A 10,466-nucleotide genomic window follows, 5' to 3' on the forward strand; every position below is an offset into this window, starting at 1 on the left:
ATTCGCTTCTGCATGTGAGCTCGGCGGGACATGGTGTATTTCAAAAATATATATTTTTTCTTATTTTACCTTTTTACTTATTTTGTTACACTGTTCTTTTTGAAAAAAAATGCCACTTTTATTTCTATTACAAGGAATGTAAAAATCCCTTGTAATAGAAAAAAAAGCATGACAGGACCTCTTGAATATGAGATCTGGGGTCAAAAAGACCTCAAATCTCATACTAAAATGCAATAAAAAATAAATAAAAAAAGTCTCTTTAAGAGCTATGGGCGGAAATGACGTTTTGATATGACTTCGGTCCTGCAATGGTATGAAGACAGGTGGGGGCCATCTTCCCCCTTCACTCATCTCCATACCACACAGGAGACAGGACGCGATCGCCTGCATCGCTGCCGGTGGCTCCAAAAAGCGACGGAGGGCACCGGAGCAAGGTGGGAGCGGGGGACCCTCTCCCGCCACCAATAAAATTAATCGTACGGCGAATCCGTTGCTGAAGAAGAGGGATACTTGGGTTATGGTAGCTAGCTGCTGCCATAACAATGATATCCCTCTTCAAAGTACCAACGTATAACGATGGTGGGCTGTATCACAAAAAATGCCCTGGTCAAATCCAGGGGCCAAATCCTTCCAGGGCTGAAGTGGTTAAAGAGGAGTTCCAGCCTGGGGAAGAAAAAAATGTAAAGTCAGCAGCTAACAACCTGACCAGGGAGCCTGCAATTTCGGCAGCCCAAGCTGATCTGTCCATCCTCACTAAGCCCCTGTACACACGGTCGGAGATTCTGCCAACCAAATCCGTCGGATTTTGTCCGTCAGATTTAGTCTGACGGATTGTGTCCGAAACTGTTGCATACACACAGTCAGACTAAGTTGTCGAAAAATCCGATCTTTCAGAATGTGATGACGTAATTTAGTTACGATGGGACTACATTCAGGCTAGTAGCCAATAGCTTTGATGTAGGAATTTGATCTGAGCATGTGTGGCACTTGGTCCGATCAAAATTGTCTACACATGATCGGATTACGTCTGACCGGCCCAGTTGGTCGGGAAATATTTCCAACATGTTGGAAAATTGGGTCCGACTGAGATTCGGACGGAATCAGTCCGATGCATACCACACACAGTCGGATTATCTGACGACACGGTCCGATAAGACGCATTCCGACGGATTCTCCGACCGTGTGTACGCGGCTTGTGGATTCACAACCTTTTTCCAACTGTGCATGCGCGAGTTGTGCTTCGCTTTCTGTATAGTCTTGCTGTCTTTTGGTGACCAGTGTGTCTCCCAGAAAGTAGCGGGAAGAAGGAGAAGGGGCCAGGAATTATGGAGATCACCACACAATGATTGCGGCAATCTTACCAGGAAGTGGGAGCAGGTACCTGACTTTGACAGGTAAGCACTCCCCCCTGAAGGGTGTCAAATGTGATAGCGGAGGGGCGGGGAGGAAGAAAACAAGCAGAGCTTCCCCTTTTGGGTGGCGCTCACTTTTAATATACAGAATTAAGTGCCTCCAGATAGCAACCCCAACATCCACTCATAAAATCTTCCCTCTGGTGCAGATGGTGACCAACACTCCCCTCAATACACCTCACTCATTTTACCGATCGGCATATCACGCTTTTTTTTATTTATACAAATTTTGTGTAAAACTCTTCAGAGGTCATGATAGTCACTTCCAATTTGATAACTTCTTTACCTCTGAAGCTCAATATAGATTTTGGAAAATTGAAAAAAATGGATGGCTGGTGCACGACTAGTATATTGGCTTCAATCCTAGTGATAGGATTGGTAAGCACAACATACTTTTTGTACATTAGATGGCTCTGTGGTAACGTTTTTTTACATACTAGGGATATCTATAAATGACTGCCCTGTAGAACATATTACCACACCCTCAGAGGAAGTCGTGCTGACGAAATGCGCCAAAGCGTGACCATACATGTACCGGAAGTGAAGCTGACTGCTGGAAACTGCGGCGTGCAAATGGATGTGGTGAGATACAGTAGTCACAAGCCATGTCCTGTTCACAAGTTGTCTTTGCCTTACTTAAAAAATGATACCTCATGTTGCTTTCTTGGTCCTTCAAAGCGTCTCCCAAGCCTCCATAGAAGTCTATAAAAACGGCCGCTTACAGCACCTGTAGCTTTTGTGCGGGGACTGGAGAGAGAGGACTGAGTGGCAGAGTATCACCAGAGCAGGAGAAAGGAGCAGAAGCCACACGTGGTGAGCAGCATGGGAGCAATATAGCAGGAGGTGAGCAGGTACCAGATAGAGAAGAGCATCAGAAAACAAGAGGATCTGCAGAGCCGGGGGTTACTACTGAGTGGGGATTTCTGCTAAACTAAGGTACTAATAAGCTGTGGACTTGCGGAACAGGGATGCTACTGACCTGGGGATCTGCGAAGTGGGGGTACTACTGAGCTGGGGTTCTACTGGACCACTTTAAAACAAATAGAAAATCAGTACACACTGCCTAACTTCATTAAATCTTCAAAAAAGCACGTCAAAGTGGTAGGTAAAAAATGTATGTTAGGTTGAAGCAAGTGTAAATGAAAGAAAGTTTCTTTATTGTCCATTGAGAATTCTTAGACTGTAGGTTTTATTGCCCCCCTACAAGTGAAATGGACACTGGCAACAAAAAGGCATTTGTCAACAGGTTAACTCTGCCACAACAATCATGCCTCAGCTCTGCTCTCTGTATAAAGTTATGAAGACTGTTTCCCATTCATCAGGCATGGACGGCATACATCAGTTGGTGGAGTCCTGGAGCTTCCACCCTAGGAATTTCTTTATGGGACAAATCTTTTCTGCTGCTGCATCTGGGTCAGCATTGGCCCTGAGAATTTTCAAAGGCCGGATTTTTGCCGGGTCTCCTTTTTGTTTTAGATGCCGTTGGTCTTTAACAGCTTGATTTAAACCTTTTGTTTAAGAAGTCTTCTTTGTATCTCCCCCTGTGGCTCCATGGAATCTAAAACTGGTTCTTTCTGCACTTCTAATATCGCTATGTTAACTACTTTGCAACATTCCTCTCTCTACTCTTATGCCGCGTACACATGACCGGACTTTCCGGCAGACTAGGTCCGACGGGATCAGTCCATCGGACAATCCAATCGTGTGCGGGTTAATCCGATCGTTTTTCGGGAAAAAAATCTGACGGACCTAGCAATAAAATCATGTTTCAAATCTTTCCGACAGACTCGAGCCCGGTCGAAAAATCAGTTCGCCTGTATGCTAGTCCGACGGACCAAATACGACTCAAGGACAGCGATTGGCTACTGGCTATTGAACTTCCTTGTTTAGTTCCGTTCGTGTGTGGCCAAGTCCGTTCGTTTGGAAAGTCTGTCGGACCTCCACTGAAAGTCCTTCGGGAAGATCATTGGACCTAGTCCGTCGAAAAGTCAGATGAAAAGTCCAGTCATGTGTATGCGACATTATTCACCTGGTGGTATTTGATTTTTTTTTTTTGTGGCTATCCCCTCTGAGTGTGTGAACTGGCGCCCTTATCCTGCAAGTAACCCTTTCTAGTTTTAGTGAAGGACAAGTTGTTGTTTTGGACCCAGGACATTGTCCTCCTCTGAGGTAGTTTCTCTACTTCACCTCAACCTGGACATTGCTTTCCTGTCCCTCTGTGCATCTCTGGTTTGACGAAAGGAAATTTCTGTCCATTGTCTGGATATGGCTCGGGTTGTGAGAGTCTCTTTTTCAGGCTCTGCTTCTTCAGTAAGGTATATTTTTTTGGTATTCCAGATAAAACCTGTATGGGTACCCTGGGTATTCTGTCTACAATCTTTAGGTGACTGAGACAGACCATTAGGCAAACTTATATTCTCGAGGATCAGGTTCCACGTGTTCCTGTCAAGGTGCACTTTACTAGATCTGTGAGTTTGCAAGGATATGGCCTTGTTTACTGTTTTGTTTTCTCTAAGTTATACCAGGTGGATATTTAAGTCTTTTCTGATGCCAGCTTTAGGCAGAATGTCCACCAGGAGATTCTTTGAGCTGTAAACCAGACCCATCTTTCTGTTGTCTTCCTGTGCCTGTTATTTTGTGTTGCTATATTGCCCACCCCTCTGCTGGACTGCTTTTATCTGTCCCAACAGTCTAAGAATACACGTGTCCCTCAATGGATGATAAAAAAGTTGGATTTTTGCACTTGAAAACAGTTGCGCGACACAAGGGGCGAGTTGTTGTTTAGGCCGAAGATGTCCTTCTCTAGTTTCTGCCTTTCACCTCAACCTGGACATTGCTCTCCTGTCCCTCTGTGCATCTCCAGTTCACCAAAAGGAAATTTCTCTCCATTGTCTGGATATGTTCAGGCTATGAGAGTTTCTGTTCCAGGCACTGCTTTTTCAGGAAGATATATTTCTTTGGTATCCCAATTAAAACCTATATGGGTATCCCTTAGGTGGCTGGAACAGGCCATATGAGTACCTGAGTATCTGTCAAAGTCCATATGAGTACCTGAGTACCTGTCACAGTCCATATGAATATCTGAGTACCTGTCACAGTCCATCTGAGTATTCGAGTACCTGTCACAGTCCATCTGAGTATCCGAGTACCTGTCACAGTCCATATGAGTACCTGAGTACCTGTCACAGTCAATATGAATATGTGTGTACCTGTCACCACCCTTCATAGTACCCGAATACCAGGCACCAGCCCATCAGAGTACCTAGTACCTGACACCAGGCCATCAGAGTACCCGAATACCTGTCACCAGCCCATCAGAGTACCAAGTACCTGTCACCAGCCCATCAGAGTACCGAGTACCTGTCACCAGCCCATCAGAGTACCCGAGTACCTGTCACCAGCCCATCAGAGTACCAAGTACCTGTCACCAGCCCATCAGAGTACCGAGTACCTGTCACCAGCCCATCAGAGTAATGAGTACCTGTCACCAGCCCATCAGAGTACTCGATGTACCTGTCACCAGCCCATCAGAGTATCTGAGTACCTGTCACCAGCCCATCAGAGTACCCGATTACCTGTCTGCAGCCCATGCCTCATAGAATATACGTTGGGGTGTTTGCTTTCCAAAATGGGGTGATTTTGTGGGTAATTCCATTGTCCTAGTGCCCCAGGGCCTTAAAAAGTGTGATAGGTAGGAATGAAATGAGTAAAAGTCTCACACATGTGGTATCACCATACTTGGAAAGAGTAGAAGAATGTATTTTGGGGTGTCATTTTTGCTATATATGTGCTATGTGTTAGAACTATGTTATAAATTGACAACTTTGTGTAAAAAAAAAAATGCATTTTCATTTTTTTCCACATTTTCCAAAAACTTCTGGGAAAAAAACGAACTGTTCAAAAGACTCATTCTGCCTCATAGATTATACATTGGGGTGCTTTCCAAAATGAGGTCATTTTGTGGGAAATTCCATTGTCCTGGTGCTCCAGGGCCTTCAAATGTGTAATAGGTGGTTGAGAAATGAGATGTGTATGGACAAAAGATATATATAGACAAAGGCCAATGGTCAAATTTGTATGCGTGATATAAGAGGGTGCCACATCCCAGTTAAAGATTATTTGGAAAGGGGGAAAATTGAAGAAGGGGGGACTGGAGGGTAACCAACCCCCGGGACTTTTACAACGGCACCAAATATGTTTGAACAATGGGTAAAATCAATAGAGTTTTATTTTGTGTACAAAAAAACATTCTTCAAACACAGAAGACAGTTTCATCTGTTTACATACAGAGATAAAAAACGGGTATACAAAGATTGGTATATGAGCCTACAAGACTCCATAGATTACCACATTTATATACGATTTAAACTGCATTGTTTCTTTCCTACATGTTTCGCTCTTCTGAGCTTCCTCAGGACAATTGCAGCATACAGCAATCAATAGATAACTGAAATTATACAAAGAAATTTATTTAAAAAGTGCATATGCATAGATGGTTTTGTACATACAGCATCTGTGGGGGGCATAAAAAATATATCCACCCCCACAAATTTACACAAGTCATATAAATCTAGTGGTGGGTTCATTCGGGTCCAACAAATTAGTTGGAGAGGAATGAAAACAAACACCTTTCAGATAATCAAATACAAGGACATAATTTTCATATCGATATTAGATAGCAGATTAGTTCCCTAAGGGGGAGCAACCAACTCATTGAAATGAATGGCATCCCAAAGAGAAATGTAATTGTTGAAAACAAACAATGTATAAAAACATAATTCTCCTTCATGGAGATTACAGATAGAATTTTCGAGAAAAAAAAAAAAAAAAAAAGACATTTTTAATGAAATAAAGCACACCAAAGAAAGCGAAGAAAACATCTTACCCCGTATGGCTACTGAATTTCAATGATAGTATATCGTTGTTTTCAAATGTTAAACGCATCAATCTTAACTCAAGCGAGGATAAATTGTCTACTCCTCCTTAGTCATTGAGAAGGCGGATCATGGCGAGAGCATCATTGGGGATCCCCCGTTTCCCCCCCCCCACATGAATCTGCAGAGGCACGAGAAATACATGTATGGTGTAATGCAGTATATCTAGGCCATTCAAATATAATTTTAAAATGGCATAGTCAATATTATAGACATACCTGGTAATACCCAGGCGATGACTAGACTAGAACCAGTTAGACGTGTCCGATATCAACAAATCCCATGTATTGTCAGAAGGAGATTAAACAGAATATATTTTTAATCCTGAAGAGTTGTTCTCTATGCCAATCTATAAAGCAAAGAAACCAAACACATATGAAGGGAAAAGCCAGATTCCCATCTATATTGTATATCCATCTCAAGTTATATGCACTGCATGGCTCTAGTCTGGACTATTCGGAACGTCCATCTAGTCCAATCCAAGCCATTTGTTTCTCACCTGTTCGATTGAGTAGTGGTAATGTAGTTTTAAAAGCCTGTAGGTGCTCCGTCTGTTTGGCGGCTCCACGTGTCTGTATCCAACGCCTGTTTGGATGACACTGCCGGGACCCACGTTTTAAACTCGTGCCTCCAGCCCGGCGGCGTCTGACGTCACCGCAGGGCTGCGGGAACACCTATAGGGAGGGTCTCCTACGTGCGCATACAGTTCTCCACTGCGCATGCGCGAAGGACGTGATTCACGTCCGTACAGCGCATCGGCCATTTTAGAATCTGGCCAAAGTCGGGACATTTGCCAGTACTTTCCGTCGATCCATATACTCTGACTTAGCCCGACATCTTAGTCAAAGGTGGGTGACCATGATGGTTAAGGGCATTATGCCCTGGTCTTCCTTTCAAACAGAATGAGGTGCAAATAGGCAGAGATAAAGATGGTCCGACATATATGTCAGTCACCATATATCCCTGGTTTCAATCGATGGTACAAAACAATTATTTGCAGCAAACAGGCAAAAACCGAAGGGGAACCTCACATTTAGAAACGGGGTGGGCTGATCAAACCCCTAACTAGTTGGAAAGTGTTATTGGTCAAAACTGCCCCGGGGTGCCCGTACAGACCCAAGGGGGCAGGGAATATCTGGAGATATATATATCAATGATGATATATTTTCATTATTTGATACAATATATTTATTTGTTAGATATAATATGGAATTATATCTAACAAATAAATATATTGTATCAAATAATGAAAATATATCATCATTGATATATAACAGATTGGCGAATTGCGGTGAGAGCTTCATGTCTAAGGGGGTTCTCCAGATATTCCCTGCCCCCTTGGGTCTGTACGGCACCCCGGGGTGGTTTTGACCTATAACCCTTTCCAACTAGTTAGGGGTTTGATCAGCCCGCCCCGTTTCTAAATGTGAGGTTCCCCTTCGGTTTTTGCCTGTTTGCTGCAAATAATTGTTTTGTACCATCGATTGAAACCAGGGATATATGGTGACTGACATATATGTCGGACCATCTTTATCTCTGCCTATTTGCACCTCATTCTGTTTGAAAGGAAGACCAGGGCATAACCTTAACCATCATGGTCACTCACCTTTGACTAAGATGTCGGGCTAAGTCAGAGTATATGGATCGACGGAAAGTACTGGCAAATGTCCCAACTTTGGCCAGATTCTAAAATGGCCGATGCGCTGTACGGACGTGAATCACGGCCTTCGCGCATGCGCAGTGGAGAACTGTATGCGCACGTAGGAGACCCTCCCTATAGGTGTTCCCGCAGCCCTGCGGTGACGTCAGACGCCGCCGGGCTGGAAGCACGAGTTTAAAACGCGGGTCCCGGCAGTGTCATCCAAACAGGCGTTGGATACAGACACGTGGAGCCGCCAAACAGACGGAGCACCTACAGGCTTTTAAAACTACATTACCACTACTCAATCGAACAGGTGAGAAACAAATGGCTTGGATTGGACTAGATGGACGTTCCGAATAGTCCAGACTAGAGCCATGCAGTGCATATAACTTGAGATGGATATACAATATAGATGGGAATCTGGCTTTTCCCTTCATATGTGTTTGGTTTCTTTGCTTTATAGATTGGCATAGAGAACAACTCTTCAGGATTAAAAATATATTCTGTTTAATCTCCTTCTGACAATACATGGGATTTGTTGATATCGGACACGTCTAACTGGTTCTAGTCTAGTCATTAGGGATGAGCTTCGAGTTCGAGTCGAACTCATGTTCTACTCGAACATTGCCTGTTCGCCTGTTCAGCGAACAGTGAACAATTTGGGCTGTTCGCAGCAAATTCGAAAAGCCGGAACACCCTATACAAGTCTATGCGAGAAATCTAAAGTGCTCATTTTAAAGGGTAATATGCAGGTTACTGTCCTAAAAAGTGTTTGGGGACCTGGGTCCTGCCCCAGGGGACATGGATCAATGCAAAAAAAAGTTTTAAAAACGGCCGTTTTTTCAGGAGCAGTGATTTTAATAATGATTAAAGTGAAACAATAAAAGTGTAATATTCCTTTAAATTTCGTAGCTGGGGGGTATCTATAGTATGCCTGTGAAGGGGCGCATGTTTCTGGTGCTTAGAACTGTCGCTGCACAAAGTGTCATTTGTGCAGGAAAAAAAGTCCTTTAAAATCACTTGCGGCTAAATTGTCGGGTCTCCGTAATACAGAGAACACTCAATGAGTGTTCTCTGTATTAGCCGACAATTCATTCATTCATTGATTAAAAAAAAAAAAAAGCGTGGGGGTTCCCCTAAATTCAATTACCAGGCCCTTCAGATCTGACATGGATATTAAGGGGAACCCCGTGTCAAATTAAAAAAAAATTGACGTGGGGGTCCCCCCAAATATCCATACCAGACCCTTCAGGTCTGATATGGATATTAAGGGGAACCCCGCATCAAATTTTTTTTAAAAATTGACGTGGGGGTCCCCCTAAAAATCCATATCAGACCCTTTATCCGAGCACGCAACCTGGCAGGCCGCAGGAAAAGAGGGGGGGACGAGAGAGCGGCCCCCCCTCCCTCCTGAACCGTACCAGGCCACATACCCTCAACATTGGGAGGATGCTTTGGGGGTCTGTGACCCCTCAAAGCACCTTGTCCCCATGTTGATAAGGACAAGGGCCTCATCCTCACAACCCTGGCCGTTGGTTGTGAGGGTCTGCGGGCGGGGGGCTTATCAGAATCTGGAAGATTATAAGAAACGTCAGCGCTGTGCTCTCTGCAGTGTCTCCGGAGTGGAGACAGAAGACGGATGTATGGACAGCGCTGGACTGAGAGATTCCCCCGTCGCTGGATATGATCATCCATCGCTGGACCCCAGAGATCCGTCGCTGGATAGCAAGAGTGGATTAGCACCGCTGGAATCTTTTTTTTTTTTTTTTTCATTTTTAATAAAGGAATTTTTCAAAAGTGTGTTTGTCTTATTTAACCATTTTGACACTTTCTTTGTGAAATGGTAGGGGTACTTTTGTACCCCCTTACCATTTCAAACAGGGGGGGGGCGGGATCTGGGGGTCCCCTTGTTAAAGGGGGCTTCCAGATTCTGATAAGCCCCCCGCCCGCAGACCCTCACAACCAACGGCCAGGGTTGTGAGGATGAGGCCCTTGTCCTTATCAACATGGGGACAAGGTGCTTTGAGGGGTCACAGACCCCCAAAGCATCCTCCCAATGTTGAGGGTATGTGGCCTGGTACGGTTCAGGAGGGAGGGGGGCCGCTCTCTCGTCCCCCCCTCTTTTCCTGCGGCCTGCCAGGTTGCGTGCTCGGATAAAGGGTCTGATATGGATTTTTAGGGGGACCCCCACGTCAATTTTTTTTTAAATTTGATGCGGGGTTCCCCTTAATATCCATATCAGACCTGAAGGGTCTGGAATGGATATTTGGGGGGACCCCCACGTCAATTTTTTTTTATAATTTGACACGGGGTTCCCCTTAATATCCATGTCAGACCTGAAGGGCCTGGTAATTGAATTTAGGGGAACCCCCACGCTTTTTTTTTTTTTTTTTTAATCAATGAATGAATGAATTGTCGGCTAATACAGAGAACACTCATTAAGTGTTCTCTGTATTACGGAGACCCGACAATTTAGCC

The 10,466-nt window shown here is 44.3% G+C and overlaps 1 protein-coding gene across 1 annotated transcript in view; it reads right to left on the minus strand.

Moving 5' to 3' along the window:
- LOC143986639 (uncharacterized) overlaps window positions 1-10,466 on the minus strand; it is a 166,591-nt gene that overhangs the window by 115,498 nt on the left and 40,627 nt on the right. The gene's annotated exons all lie outside the window — the stretch shown is intronic.

Source organism: Lithobates pipiens, unplaced genomic scaffold (genome assembly GCF_037356315.1).
Source record: "Lithobates pipiens isolate NorthernLeopardFrog02 unplaced genomic scaffold, aLitPip1_a1.2 Scaffold_174, whole genome shotgun sequence".
Classification (NCBI taxonomy): domain Eukaryota; kingdom Metazoa; phylum Chordata; class Amphibia; order Anura; family Ranidae; genus Lithobates; species Lithobates pipiens.